Source organism: Chiloscyllium plagiosum, unplaced genomic scaffold (genome assembly GCF_037043375.1).
Source record: "Chiloscyllium plagiosum isolate Xiang-an unplaced genomic scaffold, Cpla_swu_hap1 HiC_scaffold_35, whole genome shotgun sequence".
Lineage (NCBI taxonomy): Eukaryota > Metazoa > Chordata > Chondrichthyes > Orectolobiformes > Hemiscylliidae > Chiloscyllium > Chiloscyllium plagiosum.
In genome coordinates this window covers 36,715,332-36,733,926 of record NW_028270173.1, presented here as the reverse complement: position 1 = coordinate 36,733,926, position 18,595 = coordinate 36,715,332, and the positions used below count along the sequence as shown (strand labels likewise).

The 18,595-nt window shown below is 42.7% G+C and overlaps 1 pseudogene; it reads left to right on the top strand.

Annotated features, from left to right (window-relative positions):
* The first annotated feature begins 3,665 nt into the window (after positions 1–3,665).
* LOC148140660 (muscarinic acetylcholine receptor M2-like) lies at positions 3,666–11,936 on the top strand (annotated as a pseudogene).
* The last annotated feature ends 6,659 nt before the right edge of the window (positions 11,937–18,595 follow it).

The window sequence follows — 18,595 nt, the reverse complement described above, 5'->3', positions numbered from 1 at the left end:
CAATCCTGCCATTCTCGGAAACAGTCTGATGAACATTCACTGTACAGCCTCTATCGCAGTAATATCCTTCATTACATAAGGAGAACAAAGCTCACATAGAATTCCATGGCTGTTCTCACCAAAGTCCTGTTAAGTAGTGGCCTAACCCAATCATTCATTTGTCTACTATTTATTCCAATACCAGTTTTCAAAGAGCCATTGAGAAAAGGATGGTGGCTCAGTAATTAGCGTTGTTGCCTCACAGTACCTGAGACCAGGGTTCGATTCTAGCCTCAGGCAAATGTCTGTGTGATGTTTGCACTTTCTTCCTATGTATGCATGGGTTTCCTCCGGGTACTCCAGTTTCCTTCCACATACCTGAGATGTGCAGATCAGTGGGTTAGCTATGAAAAATTACTCACAGTGCCCACGGATAAGCAGAGTAAATGGATTAGCCATGAGAAATGCAGGGTTAGGGTGGATCTATGTGGGATGCTGTTCAGAGGGTCAGTGTGGATTCATGGTCTGATGGCCTTTTTCCATACTGTAGGAATTCTATGAAAGACATCCTCCCTGAACTATGCTTCCCAGATTTGAACAAAGATGTCCTATCTAGGGCACGGTGAGCAATTCATGCATGTTTAGCTTAACATTATTGCTATTTTGGTTTGCTTATGAAACAAAGGGTGACACATGTTCTGACTGCCATGATAATCTGGCAGTTTATTCATGATTTGTAATTCCACCTTCAAAGGCCCCTGTAGATGTTTGCAAAATCAGCCTGCTCAGAACGGATATTACACAACTGTAGAACAGGTAGGACTTGAATCCAGGCTCTCTGGCTCAGTGGCAGAGAAACTAACACTGTGCCATGAAAGTGCCTCTGGAGGTCAATGTATATGTTCTAAAACTTCTCGTTCCATGCACTCTTTCTTAAGACTCTGCCAATGAGTTTAAATTACCTCTTACTTCACATCCTTTCAAAAGTTCACAGATTCTCCAGGACCAGAAGCAAGGTTGAAGGTGAGGTGACATAATGGGGTGGACTGGTTCTGGAAAAGAACAGCAGTTCAGACAACATCTGAGGAGCAGGAAAATCGACGTTTTGCGCAAAAGCCCTTCATCAGGAATGCAGGCAGAGAGCCTGAAGGGTGGAGAGATAAATGAGAGGAGGTGGGGGTGGGGAGAAAGTAGCATAGAGTACAACAGGTGAGTGGGGCTGTGGATGAAGGTGATAGGTCAGAGAGAGGGGTGAAGTAGATAGGTGGAAAAGAAGATAGGCCGGTAGGAGAGGTCATGGAGTCGGTGCTGACCTATAAGTTTGGAATTGGGGTGAGGTGGGGGAAGGGGAAATGAGGAAGCTGGTGAAGGCCACATTAATGCCCTGGGGTTGAAGTGTTCTGTGGCGGAAGATGAGGCATTCTTCCTCCAGGCGTTGCGTGGTGAGGGAGCAGCGGTGAAGGAGGCCCAGGACATCCATGTCCTCTGCTGAGTGGGAGGGGGAGTTGAAATGTTGGGACACAGGGTGGTGTGGTTGATTGGTGCAGGTGTCCCAGAGATCTTCCATAAAGCTCTCTGCTAGGAGGCATCCAGCCTCCCCAATGTAGAGGAGACCGCATTGGGAGCAATATATGATATTTGTGGATGTGCAGGTAAAACTTTGATGGATGTGGAAGGCTCCTTTAAGGCCTTGGATGGAGGTGAGGGAGGAGGTGTGGGTGCAGGTTTTGCAATTCCTGCGGTGGCAGGGGAAGGTGCCAGGATGGGAGGGTGTTTTGTTGGGGGCATGGACCTGACCAGGTAGTCACAGAGGGAACGGTCATTGTGGAAGGTGGAAAGGGAAATATATCCCTGGTGGTGGGGTCCATTTGGAGGAGGCAGAAATATCGGTGGATGATTTGGTTTATGCGAAGGTTGGTAGAGTGGAAGGTGAGCACCAGGGGGTTCTGTCCTTCACCTTCTTCCAAGGCCCTAAAGGAGCCTTCCACATTCATCAACGTTTTACCTGCACATCCACCAATGTCAATTATTGTATCCGTTGCTCCCGATGTGGTCTCCACTAAATTGGGGATACTGGACGCCTCCCAGCAGAGCGCTTTCTGGAACATCTCTGGGACACCCGCACCAATCAACCACACCGCCCTGTGGCCCAACATTTCAATTCCCCCTCCCACTCAGCCGAGGACATGAAGGTCCTGGGCCTCCTTCACTGCTGCTCCCTCACCACCAGATGCCTGGAGAAAGAACGCCTCATTTTCTACCTCAGAACAAATCAACCCCAGGGAATCAATGTGGACTTCACCAGCTTCCTCATTTCCCCTTCCCCCACCTCACCCCAATTCCAAACTTGCAGCTCAGCACTGTCCCCATGAGCTGTCCTACCGGCCTATCTTCTTTTCCACCTATCCACTCCACCCTCCTCTCTGACCTAACACCTTCATCCCACCCCCATCCACACATTGTACTCTTTGATACCTTCCCCCATCCTCCTCCCTGACCTATCAACTTCATCCCCAACCCCACTCACCTGTTGTACTCTATTCTACTTCCAACCTCAGTAATAGAATGCAGAACAAACTCTTTTTCCTGAGAACAGCAAACGGCCAACCTTTCTTTTATTTTGTGAGATCTGAGTTAAGGAAAAAATCTGTTGGGCAGGAGAAAAGAGTAAAGAATTTCTACCTTATCTGTCTTAGACATATCATCTGCATCTCTTGCAATGACAATTGCAGTCTTTTCAGTAACCAAGATTTACATGAATATTACACTTATTATTAAATCAATGTTATTGTACTACCTTTGTTCTTTGAGTGGATGATGGCATTGTACCAAACGAAACTTGACACAGTTATCTAGCCATCGGGCTATGAACTGTTTGATGCCCTTGCTTCCAATACAAAAGATGTGTCAACCAATATAAAAATAATAGATATTGATGCAATCAGAGGATAGTCATCAATGGCCATCAAAATCTAATTTAATTTCACAGAAAGAGATGAGCAGAACATCAAAAGAAAGAGAACTCGGAGCAGAAGTAGTCAATTCAGTCCCTCGGATCAGCTCAGCTATTTTGTATGCGGCATGCTGACCTCATCCTGACAGTGCTTCTAACTGTTACCTATTAAAAATTAGTTATCTCCTCCTTCAGTGTATGCAATTTCCTGATTTGCACCGCACTCTGACGAGTAAATTATGCAGACTCACAAGACGTTGAGAGAGGTAATGCTTCCTCATCTCTATTTTAAAACAGCTATCCGTTCATCTGAAATAATGACATTTTGAGGTTGGTTAAAGCTCGATTGGACAAGTAAAGTTCCCAGAGAAAACAAAAGCCAACAAAACCTATAAATTTTCAGACCCCCTTGCTTCGTCAATGACCAAATGCAACAGAGGCTGCCATGCCACTTTGGTTGAATTTGGCTGTGTTTAACCTGAAAGTGTGCTCTGTCTTTCATGGTATATGTGTTGTTGAAAATTCGGTATGGTCAGACGTGTATTCTGGCCATGCTCTGATTGAAAAGAATGAATAAACCTGTTTGTTTCGTGGCAATCATCAATGTCAATCTACATGCAATTGAATTGTACCACTGGAGAATTTTCGTTTCTATTAAAAAGGGACGTTGCCGTTCATTTTTAATATGAGCATTATCTCCAACACTAAGAACATGACCAGTCGTTTCACAAATATGGACCAGCAGATAATAAATTATTTAATTGCTGACTTCGAAATGTATCCTACCCTGTACTTCATCCTATTAGTATTTCCGGTGATTCTTCACGTTCAGCCTTTTATGCTATAAACTGTATCGAAATGCATTTTTTGGATTAGTGGTGCTGGAGGAGCACGGCAGTTCAGGCAGCATCCGATAAGCAGCAAAATCGACGTTTCGGGCAAAAGCCCTTCATCTTCATCGGGCTTTTGCCCGAAATGTCGATTTTGCTGCTCCTCGGATGCTGCCTGAACTACTGTGCTCTTCCAGCACCACTAATCCAAAGTCTGGTTTCCAGCATCTGCAGTCATTGTTTTTATCTTTTAACTAAATGCATTAATGTTCATAACATTTTAAAGTCAATAAATCCAACTGGTGCAATTTTCAAAGAGCGCCTTTCATTCTTGGTGTCATGTTGTGACAATTTCACTTAATTTACTAATTAGACTTCTGTCTATCCATTTGAGCTCATGGATGGTCACCATTTTCCTTATTCCTCCCACTTGATTTTTTCCTATAGACGTGGAAGGACTCTTTAAATTCCTAAGACAAAATAGAAATCATAAATCTGATGCATCTAATAATTCAGAGTTTTGGAACCTTTGTGAAATAGGCCACAGAAAGATGCCGAAATACGTTCCCTGACGACTCAGAATCCAGATCATCCAACTCACATTCTGCCACCTCTGATATAATGCAACACCTAATTTATCTAATGGTGTCTTGTTAGAATAGAAGCAGGTTTACGATCCAAAAAATGCTGATGTATCCCTTTGTTTTTTGGTGGATACCTCGCCAATAATTCTTCGTGCCTCATTGAATTATATGTAAATGGCACAGGTGAACAAATACTTCAGTAGTAACACCAATAACTTTCAATGCCCATTCCCTCTCCCTTTCTGCCATGCCATTATTAATGCGTGTTGCATCACACAGTTCTTTACACTGGAATGTGAAGTGAACTGTTAAGTCTGCAACAATCTTCAGCACAACTTTTACGAATTGCTATTCCTCACAGGTTCTCCTATCACTTTCATTTTGTTTGTTGCTTTTACTTAAAAATAGTCGTTGTCCTTAGCATCCATCCTGTATTAATTTTAGAATAAGATTCTGCCCACTTTGCAAATGTAACCTGAGATATCTTCTGCGTTCAGATGAAATCATCTACGGTATTACATGAGCGAAGGAGTCGTTTTTGGGAATGCAAAGCCTGTTTAGAAAGGAATTCAGATCTTGATTCTTACGGTCTTTGTGAAACATCTACGCCAGAGCTGTGGGTATAGAGCGCTTACATTTCCTTCTTAAAAACAGAAGTTGTGGTCATAACAAGTTCCTGATAATAGGTGATGCCACCATTCGTATTGACGACCAGCTGGACAGTATCACATCTCAACTGAAATTGAGAGCAGTCATGTTCTTTGTCACAGTTACCCACTAGTCATGCAGTCGAGACATTTGGCACAGCCGTCTTCCCCATGTCATTAAGAAGCTGTCATGTTCCATCCTGTGTGCATGCACTATTTTGGGGTCGATTTGTTTTTCGCAGAGTTACGTTTTATTTTGCTCAAAAGCTGCTTTAATTCATTTAAAACTGTAAAACTATACAGAAGGTTTGTTAGTCTGACATAACATTGGGACACAAACTTCAAACCTATTGTGAAAAAAAAACTGTGCTGTCTTGAGAATATAATTTAAAAGAAGTTCTGGGATTTACAAATCAAAAAATAGAAACCTGCATATCCCATTATAAAAGATCAAAATTTCTATCTAAGATTGTTTACTGTATCATATATCCATAACACTGGATTCCTTTGGTTATAAATTCTGTGAGCATGATCTTAAATTCCATAATCACCTGATGAAGGATCAGTGCTCCGAACGCTAGTGCGTCCAAATATATCTGTTAGAATGTAACCTGGAGTGGTGTAATTTTAATATTACAAACATGCAGACGTTCCTTGATCAGAACATGCAAATTTCATCCTTAAATAGTTGAAGAATTTCTCATCTCATCCTACCTCCAATTATATTCCCTTCATGTCCATAAGCAAAACAACATACCATTGAATATCACAGACCTTTTTTTTAAATTAATAAATAATTAGTAAAAAAAGGCTGAAATACAATTTCCTAATTTATATCTCTTCTTCACTGTCAAGGTAGTGACAACAGTGATCCTGTCACCTGGAATCGAAACGTTTTATTTCTACATAGTAACCATTGTAGGAAAATATCTACTGATTGTTAGCATCCACCTGATAATGGTGCACCTTTCAATAGTTCATAATAAACACTGTACTATGGTATATTCCATTCCCACATGCATTTATCAATGACGCCCTGAATTTTGCACTGGGGCTGTCCTGTCTAATTCAGTATCACTTTCATCCCCATTGTACATAGAAAGCTTATGTACAACATCAAACAAACCTTTTGGTTCAACTCATCCATGCCGACCTGATATCCTAAGTGACATATATACCCTTCAATTCACTATCATCCATGTGCCTATTTATAACTTAACTATCCCTCATTTATCTGAATGTACTCCCACCGCTGGCAGCGCATTCCATGCACCCACCACTCTCTGTGCAAACAACCAATCTTTGACATTTCCGCTGAACCTTGCTCCAATCACCTGACAATTATGCCCCCTTGTAATAGCCATTTCTGCCCTGTGAATTAATCTCTTAGCATTCAGTCCGTCTGTACCTCTTATTATCTTGTACACCTTTATCAAGTCACATCTCATCCTTCTTTGCTCGACTGAGAAAAGTCCCATCTCCCTCATGAAATACCAGCTTCCTGGTAAATCTCTACTGTACCATCGCTAAAGCTTTCACATCCTCCCTGGAATGTAGTGACCATAATTGAACATAGCATTTCAAGTGTGGCCTAATCAGCGCTCGTGGATTTGCAGAATGACATCACAGCTCTTAAAATCAACACCCAGCTCATGATAGTCAATACACAATTCGCCTTCTTAACAACCCTCTCAACTTGGGTGGCAACATGTTTTATTTACAAGTAGACCAAGATCCCTCTGTTCCTCCACACCGCCAAAAAACCTGCCTTAAAACTTGTGTTCCCAGCGCAAATTCGAGCTTGCAACGTTCTTTTCTATTCTCTTTCTGTACATTTTCTTTCTTCTTTCTTCCTATCTCCCCTCCTCGGCCGTCATTAGCGATATCCGGTGTAAAGCCAGCAGAGCCTCCTGGAAACACAGCCTCGAGGTCAAGCGAATTCACTGCAGAATGGATACAAGAGCAGACGAGGAAGGAATTGATTTCTGAAGATTTTTATGTCTTTTCTCGTCTAATTTATTGCTACGATTTTGTACCTAAGATAGCGTGAAGGTCTGTAATGCCGAAATGTTTTTTTTTCCTTGCAGCACAGAAGACTGAGCGAGGCACGATTTAGATATGCAGAATTACAAGAGTTATGGACGAAGTCATAAATGCGTATAGCACGAAAACAAACCCTACAGTCCAACCCGTGCATGCTGATTAGATTTCCTGGACTAAGCTAATTCGATTTGTTAGCGTTTTGTCATACCCCTCTAAACGTTTCCTATTCATGTACATAGCTACATGTCTTTTCGATATTGTGATTGTACCTGAATCTGTCTCTTCCTCTGGCAATTCATTCCAAATACGAAAGGCTGTCCATGTGAAATAGTTCTCATTCACTTACGTTTAAAACTTTCTCTTCTCATCTTTAAATTATGGCCACTAGTTTTGAAATTTTCGACACTCGATAAAAGAATTTTTCTATTCAACTAACCTCTGCCTCACATGATTTTACAACGTCAATAATATCACTTGTTGGGCTGAAAGGACTGTCTCAATCTACAGGAGTACTATGAACCACTGCTAAACAAAAGGAATGCGAAGAACATCTATTTTTCATCCAGAGGGTGATAGGAATCTAAAACTCACTGAGTCATCACGCAATTATGTCAGATGTAGAAGCGTTCATTTTTTTTTAAATCAGAAGTATACTTATGATTGCAAGGTTTAGTAGGCTATGCACCATTGCTGGAAAATTAGATTAGAACAGTGAGGTCATACGTTTTGAAGAGCAGAGTCTCAATGGAGTGAAGCACTGTTCTTTTCTCTGCTGTAGACCTCTATCTCTGAGAGCTCTTGAAAACGTTTTGAAGCTTTTGGAGGACATTTCTTTTCCTTTAAATACTGTCTGGCAGCATCGCGGTAGGTTTTTTAGCTCCAACACATATGGATTTTTAACTCTTAAACTGTTATTGTTTGTTTCTTTCTTTGCGAGGCCACTTCAGTGCCAGCTGTACATCACAAAGAAATGATAGCGAAATAGTCTGAGATGAATGAGACAAGCGACCGAACAGACTTGCTCACTTCTCATAGAGAGGATTTTTATTGAACAATCTAAATGGTTGTCATTGTGATTGTGACAGGATCTTTAAGTTTGGTGACCATTATTGCAAATATTCTAGACCTGCTTTCTCTGAACGTAAACAGACATTTACAGACTATGAACAACTATTTTATTTGCAGCTTAGTTTGCGCTGATTTGATTCTTGGGGAGTTATCCATGGGTCTATGCACCATGTACATTGTGCCTGGGTACTGGCCGTTGAGTCTATTGATGCATGAGTTCTGGCTGCCTATGGATCACATTGCTACCAATGTGTCTGAAATAAACCTCCTCATCAGCTTGACCGTTAATTGACCGCCCCACATCGACCACGTGAAAAGAACAAATAAAATGGCAATGATGATTGTTACAGCGTGGGGGCTATCCATTTTCGGATGGATAATGAGGCAGGCCAGGTGATAGAAATTGCAATGGGGGATTTCTTTGTGAATAGTGACAACAAATCTGGAAGTGTTAGAATGCTCGTAGACAAAGATGAGATTGGTCCTAAGGGAAGAGTACAAAACTGGGCTCAGGCCAACTATATCAAAATTCGGCAGGAGCTGGGAAATGTAGATTGGGGGCAGCTATTTGAAGGGACTTCTACATTTGATTCGTGGGAGGCTTTCAAACATAGGTTGAAGATAGTGCAGGATAGGCATGTTCCTTTGAAAATATGGGATAGGAATGGAAAGTTTCGTGAACCGTGGATGACAGGAGATATCATGCGACTAGCCAAGAGGAAAGGGAAGCGTATGTACGGTCCAGACAGATAAGAGCAGAACAGGCTTTGGTGGAATACCGGGAGAGTAGGACCAATCTTAAACAAGGAATCAAGTGGTCTAAAAAGGGTCAAGAAATAACTTCAGTGACAGAATTAAGAAGAATCTCAGGGTATTGTATTCATATATAAGAAGCAAGCGGGTAACTAGAGAAAAGGTTGGTCCACTAAAGGATAAAGAAGGAATGTTGTGCGTTGAACCTGAGAAAGTGGGTGAGATTCTCAATGATTACTTTGTGTCAGTGTTTAGTGAGGAAAGGGACATGATGAATGTCAAGATTAGAGATAGAAGTTGTTTAGATTAGATTCCCTACAAAAACAGACCCTTCGGCCCAACCAGTCCACACCGACACACCAAACAACAACCCATCTCCCTCTAACTAATACCACTAACACTATGGGCAATTTAGCATGCCTAATTCACCTAACTTGCGCATCTTCGGACTGTGGGAAGAAACCGGAGCACCCAAAGAAAACCCACGCAGACACAGGGAGAATGTGCAAACTCCACACAGACAGTCATTCGAGGCTGTAATCGAACCTGGGCCCTGGTGCTTGGAGGCAGCAGTGCTATCCACTGAGCCACCGTGCCACTCTCTGGATCACGTTGACAGAAGGAGGAAGGATATATTAGGTAGGCTTAAGGTTTCTGAGGTGGGCAAATCCCCAGTAGTGGATGGGATCTATCCCAGTTTCCTGAGGGAGGCGAGAGAGCAAATAGCTGGGGCCCTGACTAATACCTTTATAGCATCCTTAAAAACAGGTGAAGTGCCAGGCGACTGGAATGTTTAAATGTTGTCCCCCTGTACAAGAAGAGTAGTAGGGATATTTTAGGTCATTACAGATCAGTGAGCCTGACCTCAGCGGTGGGAAAGTTGCTGGAGAAGGTACTGAGGGATTGAATCTATTCATATTTTGGAAAGAATTGGCTTATTAGTGATAGGTAACATGGTTTTCTGAGGGGTAAATTGTGCTTTACCAACTGAAGAGATTTCTTTGAGGAATTGAGCAAGTTGATCGATGAAGGAAAGGCTGTAGATACGTGGATTTTAGTAAAGCATTTGAAAAGTTTCCCCATGGTAAACCAATGGAGAACGTGAAGTCACGTGGTGTGCAGGGTGTTCTTGCTAGATGGATAAAAAACTGTTTGAGTAACAGGAGACAGAGAATAGTAGTTGAAGGGAATTTCTCAAAATGGAGAAACATGACCAGTGGTGTTCCACTGGGATCAATGTCGGGGCCACTTTTGCTTTTGATTGCACAAATTATCTGAAAGAGATTTGATCAGTCAGTTTGTCTATGTCCCGAAGTTTGGTGTAGTAACAAAATGCATTGGGGACTATCAAAGAAAACAGGAGAATATAGAAAGACAGGAGAGTCGGACGGAGAAGTGGTAGATAGAGTTCAATCCGGGCAAATGTGAAGTAATGCATTTTGAAAGGTTTAATTCTCGAGCGAACTACATTGTGAACGGAAGAGCCTTGGAAAAAGCTGATGAGCGCAGAGATCTGTGAGTTCAGGACAATTGTACCCTGAAGGTGGCTGCAGCGATCGATAGAGTGGCCAAGAGTGCATGTGGTATGCTTGCCTTCGTTGGATATGATATTGAGTATAAGAACAGGCAGGTCATTGTAAGTTTTGTACAAGACTTTGGTTCCGTCACACTTAGAATACTGTTACAGGTCTGATCGCCACATCACACTGTGGTGGACACATTGGATATAGTGCAGAGAAGGTTTACCAGAGGACGTTGCTTAGTATGGAAGTTGTTTGCTGCAATAAGAGGTTGAGTAGGTTTGAATTGTTATCATTAGAAAAAACACGATTCGGGGGTGGGGGGAGGGGACCTGATTGAGTTCTGCACAATCATGAAGGGTAGAGACAGGTTGAGTAAAGATAAGCTTTTGCCCAGGGTTAGGATTTCAATAACGAGAGGTAACACGTTCAAGGTGAAAGGAGAAAAGTTAAAGGGGGATACATGCGGAAAGTACTTTACACAGATCGTGGTAGGTGCATGGAACGCGTTTCCAGCAGTGGTAGTAGAGGCAGGCACTGTCGATTCATTATGGTGCGTCTGGGCAGGTGCATGAGTAGATGGCCAGCAGAGGGATACAGATCCTCAGGAATTGGGCGATTGTTTCAAACGGTGGATTTGGATGAGCAAAGGCTTAAAGGGCCAAAGGGCCTGTTCCTTGGCTGTAACTTTTCTTTGTTCTCTTTATTGGGTCCCATAATTCTCGCCTGGCAGTTCACCATTGGCGGTTGGACAGTTATTGTGGGCGAGTGCAATACACAGTTCTTCTCAGATCCAGTCATCGCTTTCAACATTTCCATAGCCACCTTCTAAATCCCCTTTGTTGTCATGATGGGTTGAAATGTGCGCATATCTCAAGCAAGCAGGAGTCAAATGAAGGAGGCAAAACAGAATCTGAAACAAACAAAGGCATTACTTCTCCCAGTCCAGCAATGCGCAAAGTCATGGGCCCAAAATGTCACAAAACCTCCAATACTTCTAATTATTTGATGCACATCAAAACGCAATAGGACAAAATACCTGGTAAAGTAATAATCGGGATGAACTCTCAAAGAATCAATTATGGAGAGATAATGAAATTGGGAACAGTACTCTCTGCTGTACGATGCACTCTCTGGCTTCACGATAATGAACACGTCTCAAAATGTGACGATTGTGATTGTACTTCAGTAATCAAGGTCATAGTGGCAAGAATAGAAATTACAAAAGGATCAGAGCTCTTCATGGGATTTTCTAAATGAGCAATACCATTGCTAAGAAGAAGATGGTAACTGTTACAGTGGAAAATACAGTGATCAGGCCCATCCCGTTGATACTGCTGTCATTTATCATCACCAGGATCTTATTATAATTCATGGTGCTCACTAATGCCTTCTGTCCAATTTGTATCCCCAACACAGCCTGGACCATTGGATATTGGATCTGTTATACTAACAGAAACATCAATCCAGCTTGGTCTGCACTGTGTAATCAAATCTTCAAAAGAACTTTCAAGCATCTTCTCGTCTGCCGGTGGAAGAACATTGAAGCTGTAAGATAAGAAAAAATAGGCTCTGCTCACACATTATGAATAGTTCAGGTGTAGAAATTGTGTTGAGCTTAATATGTGCTTGATAAATTTAAGGTTATATGTTTATCATGTCAGATTATGCAGGCATCTCTGTGTTAATGGAAACAAATACGAATTATCTCCAAAGTAATTATCATGATTAATATTTCTTAAATGAATCCTTGTTATTAGAATATATTTGAGAGTTTCCCAAAGTTCGTGTAACATAAAATTGGGCAGATTCATGTAAAGTTAAATATGTTCATTTTACAACATGATGCAAATTAAGACCAATCACTAATCGCTGATTTTGTCTGAATGATAAGAATTGTATGCCACAAAATACAATTAAAGTCGGTGTGGACTTGTTGGGCCGAAGGGCCTGTTTCCACACTGGAATCTAATCTAAACCTAAATCTAAATCTAGTGATTCTTGTATGTGCAATATCTGTCAGTAATTTACCTCGCCTCATTTTGTATTCATTATCCAATCATCATGAAAGCTACAGTTGAAGAAAGACAAATTTCTCCCTTGACTTTCCATTCGTTCATAATCATTAGAGCAGACTGGTGCCGATGTATTAAATCCATTCCTATACTGAATATTTGAATTTAACCACATTAAGTTCTGACCTCAAATTTAGTTTAAATAAAAACCGTTACACACATGGCTGCTTTGAGTTTCGTTATCAGTGAACAAGAAATGACTGCATGAAGGTAAGCTGAGCTTGATTAGAATCTGCAGAATCTTGACATTTATGAACTAGTGAATTCAATGAACGAAAGTTCAATGTAAATGATGAGACAAACTGTTTCCCAGGAAACGAACTGGATATTTGTGAAATGTTTTTGTGCATTTCCAGCATCCAAGCTTATTTTTTCTCCTAAATGCTGAATGTATCATGTGGGGACAAACCTCGCTCTGCTCTGACAATGGATTCACAGTTTCATTACGTGGGGATATGTACTGCTATGCAGTCATCTTCAAAATGATAATAAAGCACAGTTAAAATTAACTGAAAAAATAAAGAAACTTTCACAGAGGGAGAAGAAGCAGCAACAATACAACAACAAAGTCCAAAAGAAACACTTGATTGAAAAAACAAATGAAATGGACTTAAAGACACCGGAATTGTTTGTAAATGGGCATAAAAATTGCCATTTGTATTTACATATTGGATTTTTATTTCAGACCGTAAAGCACTGGAGCAGAATTAGACCATTCAGTCCATCTTGATGCTCTGAATTCAGTGAGATCATGGCCGATCGCCCACTTCTACTATGTCAATGATATGTTCTTGAAGTCATTTCAGTGAAAGCAAACCTTTTGAATCACAACTTACTTACAGGCACGAATATGCTTCCATTTGTATCTAGGTGGATACACAAGCATGTAATACAAATTGCCCAGGGTAGTCTGGCTCCTCTTGCTTAATCTTTCTATCTCTCTAGGAATCAGAGCAAAATTCAGTGAACGCTGAAAATTTCCACGAAAAGCACATAATGTTGGTGATATTCAACAATTCAGACAGAATCTGTGGCCATGATTTTGATAGGTTCCTGCTTTGGATACTGATAGTAAATGTTAGAGCACATTGCATCGAGGGAAATTTGGCAAATTTGATCCACAGTTGACGAAGAGAGAGGAAGCAAACCCTTCCAAGACGATGCTGAATTTGGATTCCTCAAGCGAAGCTCGTCTGCTCCATTTGTTTCTTTTTGTTTTCTTTTTTCACTTTTTCTATCTCGGTTTCATAAAAAGTGACAATGAAGATTGATGAAGGCGGAGAGGTTGTCGATTGGAGACTGACAGTAGTGGTGGAACAATATTTTTTAAACTGGAAGCCTGTGACCTGATGTGTGTCACATGGTTTGGTACTGGTTTAACTTTTTTAAAAAATCATTTATATAAAGGATTTGGATTTGAATGTAGGAGGAATGGTTAGTAAGTTTCCAGATAACGCCACAACTGGCACTGCAGGCGACATTCCCCTTCACTGAGAATGAACATTTAGTCATCAGCAAAGGTCTCAGCTCCCAGATTAATGAGTTTGATACTCGCCGTGACCTTGAATTTTTCTACTATCACCTCCGCCTCCTGGCTCACTTGTTAAATCAAGACTCCCGCCCACCCACCAAGGACACTTTCTCCTGCCTCCAACACACCCCATCCACGTAGACAACCCGTGCGAGCCTTTACCTGCCCTTGACCTCTTCATTTCAAACTGCCTCCATGTCTTCGACCACGTCAACCTGTCCATCCCCCCCCCCCACCCACTCCAACCTCCCACCTCACAATGCACAGCCCTCCACTCCCCCCATTCCAACCCCAACCACAGTATCAAACCCACAGACAATGGAGGCGAAGTAGTCGTTTGGTGCACTGCTGAAGCCCAGGTGCCAACTCACAGACACATCTTCCTACTGCCTCCTCGACCACGATCTCCCTTCCCATCACCAAATTATTATCTCCCAACCATCCAAAACCGCATTAGCTCTGGGGCCCTTGCATCCGGAGCCTCCAACGTCATTGTCCATGAACGTGCACCGCCTGATTCAGTCTCCTACAAGAACTTTGCAAACCTGACTTCCCAGGTCGACCCACTGCCTCAGATTGCGCCTGTCCCACTGAACTCATCTCTGCCTACCTTGACACCATCCAGTCCCCCTTAGTTCACGAACCCATCTAGAATTTGGGAAACCACCTACGCTCTTCACTTCCTCCAAAAATTTTTATTTCCCTGCTTCTCAACCGCTCAACTTCACCATAGAGACAGTCCAAGTGCACATCAATCTGCCACAATGAAGGTCTCCGAGACCTCCATTTCTTCCTGTCATTCCATCTCATCTAGTTCCTTTCCACCAACGCCCTCACCCACCTGCTGAACTGGCCCTCAGCCTCAACAAATTCTCCTTCCAATCCTCCCACTTCCTCCAAACCAAAGGGGAACAAATGGGAACCAGCTATGCCTACCTCTTTTTCGGGTACTTGGAACAGTCCATCTTTCACATTTACACTGGCACCGTGCTTTACCTCTTCCTCTTCTATTTCGATGATTGTATCAGTGATACATTGTGTTTCCACGAGGCAGTTGAACAGTTAATCAACTTTCACATCACTTTCCATCCCGTCATCAAATTCACCTGTACACTTCCTTCCCCTACCTGGACCTCTCCATCTCCGTCTCTGGTGACTGACTAACTACAGATATCTACTACAAGCTCTCCAACTCCCACAGATACCTAGACTTCACCTCCTCCCACCCCACCTCCTGTAAAAAGGGCACCCCTTGTTTCCATTTCCTCTGCCTGCACCGCATGTGTTACCAGGATGACTAATTCCACCTTAGAATATCCCACATGGCCTGTTTCTTCCAAGATCGCAATTTCCCTTTACAAATGGTTGACAATGCCCTCCAGTGCATCTTCTCCACTTCCCACATCACCGCTCTTGAACGCCACCCCTCCCAACACAACAAGGACAGAACCCCCCCCAATCCTTCCCTTCCACCCCAACAAATTCCGCATGCATCGCATTATCCTCTGACACTTCCACCACTTCCAAATAGTTCCTACCACAAGAGGTATATTCCCCTTCCCATCTCTAAGACTATTCCAGAGAAATCATTCTCTCCGCAACTCCCTCATCAGGTCCAAACCCACCAGCCCACACCTCATTACAGGCAACTTTCCTTGCTACTGCAGGAAGTGCAAACCCTGCACCCAAACCACTCCCCTCACCTTTGTTCAAGGCCCAAAATGATTCTTCCACATCCGTCATAAATTTACCTGTTACTCTACTAAAGTCTTCCACAGCATTCATTCCACAAAATGTGGTCTCCTTTACATCGGGGAAACAGGATGCCTTCTTGCCAATCATTTCAGAGAACATCTCTGGGACAACTGCACCAACCAACACCACCAGCCACAACACCCCGTGGCTGAAAACTTCAACTCCCCTTTTCACTGCGTCAAGTGCATGCAAGTCCTGGCCTTCCTCTATCGCCAAACCATTACCACCCAACACCTGGAGGAAGAACGCCTCATCTTCCTACTTGGGACCCTGCAACCACACAGGATAAACGTGGATTTCAACAGTTTCCTCATTTCCCCTACTCGCACATTATCCCAGTCCCAAACTTCCAATTCAGCACCGCCCTCCTGAAATGTCCATTACCTTTCCCATCCATCTGCTCCAACCCACCCCCCCACCCCGATCGATCAAATTCTCCATCACCTTCATTTACCTATTGCTTTCTCAGCTATTTTCCAGCCAACCCCACTTATTTCGCAGCCTCGTGGCCCACAAGCCTCATTCCTGATGAAGGGCTTATGCACAAAACGTCAGTTCCCTTCCTCCTCGGATGCTGCTTGACCTGCTGTGCTTTTCCAGCACCACACTCTCGACTCGAATATCAGCGACAGTCAAGAAAGTTATCACAGACCAAAAAGGGATTTTCATTAACTAGGCTGATGTGTCAGGGACTCGCAGTTGGATTTAGATAAATGTGAGCAGTTGCATGTCAGCAAGGCAATTCAGGGCAGGACTTGCATTATTATAATAGGGTCCTGTGGATTTTTACCGGATTAAGAGTTCTTGTGTTGTGGATTTACAGTTCCTTGAAGGTGAATTTACATTTACACAGGGTGGTGAAGAAAACATTTGATCCACCCGCCTTTATTGTTCAATGCATTAAGTATAGGAGTTGATATAGATCACATAACATAGAGCATTACAGTGCAGTGCAGGTTTCGATGTTACACTGACCTGCGGAAACAATCTAAAACCCATGTAACCGACACTATTCCGTTCTCGTACATATGTCCATCCAATGATCATTTAAATTACCTTTAGTTTGGCGACTCCACTATTTCTACAGTCGGTGCATTCCATGTCCCTACTACTCTAAAAAATAAACTACCTCTGACATCTGTCCTATATCTATCACCCCTCAATTTAACTATTTCTGCCCTCGTACTAGCCACCCCTATCCGAGGAAAAAGGATCTCACTGTCCAACCAATCTAAACATCTGATCATCGTATATGTTTCAATTTAGTCAACTCTCTACCTTCTTCGCTCTAACAAAAGCAGCCTCAAGTCCCTCAGCTTTTCTTCGTAAGATCTTCCCTCCATACCAGGCAACATCCTAGTCAATCCCCTCTGAACCCTTTCCAAAGCTTCGACATCCTCCTATAATGTGGTAACCAGAACTGTACGCAATACTCCAAACGTGGTTACACAAGAGTTTTGTACAGCTGCAGCATGATTTCATGGTTCCGAAACTCAACCGCTCTCCCAATAAATGCCAACGCACCACAAGCTTTCTTAACAACCCTATCAACCTGGGTGACAACTTTCAAGGATCTATATACCTGGGCACCGAGTTCACTCTGCGCCTCCACACGAACAAGAATCTTACCATTACCGCAGCAATCTGCATTCATGTTACATCTTCCAAAGTGAATAACCTCACACTTTTCTGCACTAAACTCCATTTGCCAACTCTCAACCTAGCTATGCAGCTTATCTAAGACTCTCTGCAACCTTCAGCATCCTTCATCACTATCCACAACTGTACCAACCATAGTGTCATCCGCAAATTTACTAACCCTTCGTTCTATGCCCTCATCCATGTCATTTATAGAAATGCCAAACAACATAGAACATAAAACATAGAAAAATACAGTGCAGTACAGTGCCCTCGATGTTGCGCCGATCCAAGCCAACCTAACCTACACTAGCCCACTATCCTCCATATGCCTATCCAATGCCCGTTTAAATGCCCATAAAGAGGCAGAGTCCACCACTGCTACTGGCAGGGCATTGCATGAACTCACGACTCGCTGAGTAAAGAATCTACCGCTAACATCGGTCCAATACCTACCACCCCTTAATTTAAAGCTATGCTCCTTCGTAATAGCCGACTCCATACGTGGAAAAAGGTTCTCATGGGCAACCCTATCTAAACCCGTAATCATCTTGTACACCTCTATCAAGTCACCCCTAAACCTCTTTTCTCCAATGAAAACAGTCCCAAGTGCCTCAGCTTTTCCTCATAGGATCTTCCTACCATACCAGGCAACATCCTGGTAAACCTCCTCTCCACACGTTCCAGTGCCTCCACATCCTTCCTATAGTATGGTGTCCAAAACTGTACAGCCGCACCAGAGTCTTATACAACTGCAACATGACCTCAGGGCTCCGGAACTCAATTCCTCTACCAATAAAAGCCAGTACGTCATATGCCTTCTTCACCACACTATTTACCTGGGTGGCAACTTTTAGAGATCTGTGAACATGGACACCAGGATCTCTCAGCTCATCCACACTACCAAGTATCCGACCATTAGCCCAGTACCCCGTCTTTTTGTTATTCTTCCCAAAGTGAATCACCTCACACTTAGCTACATTGAACTCCATTTGCTACCTTTCTGCCCAGCTCTGCAACTTATCTATGTCCTGCTGTAACTTTCGTATCATCCGCAAACTTTCTCACCCAACCTTCTAGCCCCTCCTCCACGTCATTTATAAAAATGACAAACAGCAATTATCCCAAAACAGATCCTTGCAGAACACCGCTAGTAACTGCACTCAAAGATGAACCTTTACCATCAATCCCTACCCTCTATCTTCTTCCAGCCAGCCAA